This window comes from Triticum urartu, chromosome 7A (assembly GCF_056163025.1).
Source record: "Triticum urartu cultivar PI428250 chromosome 7A, HENAU_Tu73, whole genome shotgun sequence".
Taxonomy (NCBI): domain Eukaryota; kingdom Viridiplantae; phylum Streptophyta; class Magnoliopsida; order Poales; family Poaceae; genus Triticum; species Triticum urartu.
Window position 1 is genome coordinate 134,304,437 of NC_141879.1, and position 5,099 is coordinate 134,309,535.

A 5,099-nucleotide genomic window follows, 5' to 3' on the forward strand; every position below is an offset into this window, starting at 1 on the left:
AATGTTGAAAGTTGGCATGGTATCATAATTTCACCCACATAGCATGTGCAAAAAAGTAGAGAGGGTTACCGCAAAAACTGGATGCACTTCGTGTACAAAATGGACAATCTCTTTCGAAGTATCAGGGTTTCGGACGAAAACTCATCCGTTACAAAGGCATTTTATTTTTTAAATAACCTAAGCATTACCAAATTGAATATAATGATAAAACACACTAATATTAAACATAAGAAAAAAGAATCACTGAAATATCTATTTTCAAAGTTAAGTTATTCACAAACTAGTGATTCACACAAATTTCAAATAATTAAAAATTTAAACTATTCAAATTTGCAAACTACCGGTACTAATAGAAAGTTTGTAATTTTTTGTACCTAAAGCAAAAATATTCACAAACAAACTCTAAATACAGCAAAAAAATAACTCTAAAATAAATAAAACAAAAATAAATAAAGCAAAAAAAAGAAAAAAAAAGCCCACCTACTGGGCCACAGTGGCCTGCATACGACTAGAAACCCAAATTCTAGTTGGGCCAGGATGCAAGCCCGCTAGCCCAGTAGGCCCAACAGGGCATCACAGAAGAGGTAGGCCCAGAAGGCCTGCTTAAGAGAGGAGCTCGAGATAGCAGCGACGGCGGGGCTTATAAGCAGGTGCGAGTGCCCCTCGGCTAGCGAGGTGGGACTAAACTTTTGCGCCCCTCGCCTGGCAGCGCATACCCTTTAGTACCGGGTCGTGGCTCCAACCGGTACTAAAGGGGGGGTCTTTAGTACCGGTTGGAGCCACCACCCGGTACTAAAGGGTGCCGTTCCCGCCGCTTGGCCTGGCCAAAACAGACCTTTAGTACCGCTTGGTGGCTCCAACCGGTACTAAAGGTTGTTCTATATAAGAAAACACTTCAAAAACCGGTACCTAGCTAGTGATGTATTCGATATTATATTTATTATTCGAGACGATGTATTCGAGATTATATCTATTATTCGAGACGAGGTATTCGAGATTATATCTATTATTCGAGACGAGGTATTCGAGATTATATCTATTATTCGAGACGATGTATTCGAGATTATATTCGATGATGCTTATTATGTACTATGATTGATTCAATTTTTCCTTATTAATTGATTGCATCCATGCATTGTAATTTGAATATACTAGTAAGGTGCCCGTGCGTTGCCACGGGAAAATAAATATAGTTCACATGACATATATACATATAAATAATCGATCAATCTCTCACCCAATCCTCAATTCCCAACCCACCACGTGCCTCCCACAAAAAAATATGCTCCTAAGCAAGGGTAATGGCCATTCTTCATCCACACACACACAACAATAGACGCTCAGATTTGGACAGCCGACAGATTGGAGTGGCGCGGTTGGCAAAACTATGGACTTTACCCGCTTTGCAAACGTGTTGGCGAGACGGGTGCACACCTCTTCTACAAATGCCGCTACACCATAAGGCTATGGAACTCGGCCATCCTTGAATTCGGTCTAGCGCACATCGACACCTCCTCTTGGCACTTGGATGGATCCGTTTTGGAATGATGGGAAAAGCGAACCTGCTTGCAAAACCCAAACCGACGAGCCTTGGCCTCGCTTACAATGCTTGTCTCTTGGACAATCTGAAATGAGCGTAATACTTGGGTCTTCCGACGCAAGAGCGCGCCGCCTCTGGTGCTTCTCCGTGCTATCATCAACAACATCAAGCTTTGGGTTCTCGCGGGAGCTAAAAAACCGGGGTGTATTTTTGTGCGCGAGTAGTTGCCATGCTGGGCATGTGGGTCATTTGTAACACTCTAAAACGCTTCTCTCTTATTTAATGAATGAGGCAAATCTTTTGCCTCCGTTTAGAAAAAAAAAGACTAATAGACTAACCAATTAAAGTCTTCACCTGAAGACAAAACATGCATGTACATGTCGTTGCATGCCAAATTGAAATATGGAGGTTGTGAAGCCAAATAACCAACTCTCGTTTGTAAGGAAAAGAAAATACTTATGATCACATGCTTGTATTTAGACATGCTAGGTCCAACACATGTCCTCCTTTTACATCAATGATCTTCTCTTCTTTACCATTACTGCCGCCCTCTTTTTCTCCCACAGCCATCTTCTCTATCTTACCATTACAGCCGCTTCCATTGGTTCAACTCGCCGTCACCGACAACATGCAACTCATTTCAATCATATATACAGTACAATGTTCAAGGAGCACTCCAGCTTTTAGATACATAATTGTTGATGTCTAAATTGGATCAAGCATAGATAGTACCTTTGCACAAATTACACGAGAATGATTCTGTCAAAAGAAATGATGCAATCAACAGAATTCATATTTTGGCTACAATAAACAAAGGATAAAATTAGCACCAGTGCGGTCAGTTTACCCGATTATAGTTCTTCTCTCGCATATGTGGAAATAGTCCTACTACTTCAGCATGGAAGCCAGGCACATCCTTCATGTAGTAAATTGTATGTTCACAAACCTTATGAACATTTAAAAATGTAGCCTGCATTTTCACAATCACCTAAACAATATTGTTTACCCGAACTGGATTAAAGTAAAAGGGTATATGAAAAACAATCATACATTAAAACTTACTGTGCGAACATCTTATATATGCTCAGATAGTAGTGTGATTTGATCATCCAAATTGCATCGAAAAGTTGATCTCAATATATCCGTGAATCCTCAATCATTGCCTGGTGTAGAGGAAGAAATGCTCAAGGCACATAGACAGGAAAACCAAATCAACATGCCCGTTCAAGTGATTGATGCCGGTTCCATCGTTTTATGTACAGAAGTATGGCACTGACACTGCAACATACATAAGGTCAGCTGAGACCGGTACATTGTTTACCAACTGTTCTTTGTAATGCTTGAGTCATCCTCGTTCACCTCCAATCTGAATGTTTTCCCAACACAAAAAATTACACATACGTGCAACTTCAACAATGTTTGTGTTCGCTTGTCTAGAACAGTTACCATTCTAGTCGTACAATTGCAGTTATACCTTTTGCGTACATGGTCCTTGCACTTAGGATTTGAAATTGTTCCTTTTGCATATGGTTGGAGCTGCCCATTCACCATCTTCCTCAACATCCTAGTCCTCGTGATTGGTTACATCTAAATGGCAATTAACATTTATGTAACAACTTGTATAACTCTACTGAAAATCATATGCATGCAAATTTTCAACAGCTAAGTTATCCCACACGGTATTTCGCAAAATGATTTTTTTAATGGGTCCAAATTGAATGCAAAGTAACCATTGATCCACAGAGAAATCAAAAGGGTAACAAACCATTCCATTTTCTTATTTTGTATGCTAATCATGTAGGTCAGGCATCGTCACTAATTGTAGCCTCAAAGTGACACAGGTTTATTTAACTTTGCAAACAAAGATAGTAAGATGGAGACATCGAGAGGAAGCGAACTATCAAATTTCAATCTTCATTATGCAACTAATAACAAACAAAGCTTAACAATATTTTCTATTTTCTTCTCTCATGTTTGTCCGTGTTTTTTTATGCAACTACTCAAGGGAATGACCATGTCTTTTTTAGCAGAAAAAGGCTAGAGCTCTGCCATTTAATTAAGCAAGAAAAAAAATTACGTACATCAGACTCCAGGATAACATTCAGGGATAATCCATATGAATTGCTTATTGCCTTCTTCCTACTTCCTTGTTCTACTGTCTAGTTGATACAGTCGTTTACAGGGAGGTCTCCAGGTGAACATGTTGGTCATTTAGCTTGGCAAGAGATTAACTTTAGGGCCTATTATTATGTAGGCAAGCAGAGCAATTGAGGACAAGTAGTTTCTTTGGCTTGTTGGGTTATAGGCCTTGTTCCTTTAAATTCAGAGACGCACTATAAATTTTAACCAATCTCAGCTTCATGAATAGGCAGTTCTCCTGCCCTTTTCTTAAGATTATCTGGCTGTTGCATATGTATAATCAAAGACAGAGAAGCACTGTAGATATAACAGAAATTATGCATTGTCAGGTTCCTTGTACTTCAAGTAATGATGACGCGGCAGGGGGTAACAATCTCGTACCATGTTAGGCAGTCGCCGGCGGGCTTGGAGGAGGACCAGAGCATGTTTTTCCTACTTTGCTTTGCGCATCTCCGCCTCCTCGTTCGCTGCTGCAACATCTTTCCGTGCCCATTGCAGGGGGTCGTCCTCCCCGGCTGGGTATAAACCACCTTAACCGTCGTGGTGCCGCCCCTTCCAGTCATTCATCCACTTGTGCAGGACCGCCATGACCGTTTTGCCTCATAAGCACATAATTCAACAATATATGGGATATAAGAAGTAAGCACCATTGCTCATGTTACAGAAATATCTCTTAAAAACATCACTTTATCTATAGACAATGTAAAGAAAAACTGATAACAATTATTTTCAGCAGACCAAGAAAGAACGAGGGTTTGCCGAGAAATACTAATGAAACTAACAATTACCATTGTACGTTCTAGCATATTAGAAATTTCATTTCATTTACCATGTAGTACAAAACCTAAGTTATTGTCTGGAAGCATATACGTCAAATAAATATAGTGGAAAGGACCACAATGACATACGTGCAGAAGAGCCACAACTTGAGCAGCAAATTGCAAAATAACTTAGTTTGCTTGAGGAAATATCACATGGTAAAATCTCCATGGTTCCCTAGATGCATAAACATCATCACCATCAGTCTACAACATCCAAACTTACCAATAAAATATCTACATATGATGGGCACAAAAACTCCACGGGCATGAATAAATCCAGAAAATGTGAAAAGATCTACACTGTTACGGCAAGCACGACAAACACTTTAGAAATTTGAGCTTTAGTCATGCCGCTGCATATTTGGAACACCATAATTTTATTCCTACTGAACCTTGTGTCAGCCATTTGAATAATTACAACTAAAATGGTATGTGACCTTTTATATCTGGCTCAACCTTGTGTCAGCCATTTAAATGTAATACTGTAACAAATTCCTACTGAACCTTGTGTCAGCCATTTAAATGTAATACTCTAACGAATTCTATATGTGGCTAAATTGACTACCTAACGTCCATGCTTATATAGCACAAAAAATGAA

At 39.5% G+C, this 5,099-nt stretch overlaps 1 long non-coding RNA gene across 3 annotated transcripts; it reads right to left on the bottom strand.

Moving 5' to 3' along the window:
• Nucleotides 1-1,848: 1,848 nt before the first annotated feature.
• LOC147958539 (uncharacterized) lies at nt 1,849-4,686 on the bottom strand. Of its 3 annotated transcripts, none has more exons than XR_015610958.1 (4): nt 4,061-4,686; nt 3,015-3,127; nt 2,603-2,818; nt 1,849-2,510 (listed from the first exon to the last, which is right to left on the bottom strand). It is a non-coding gene; the product is annotated as an uncharacterized LOC147958539 (long non-coding RNA). The 3 variants fall into 3 exon arrangements; XR_015610957.1 differs by having other exon boundaries at nt 1,849-2,528; XR_015610959.1 differs by having other exon boundaries at nt 1,849-2,528; nt 2,603-2,906.
• Nucleotides 4,687-5,099: the final 413 nt, after the last annotated feature.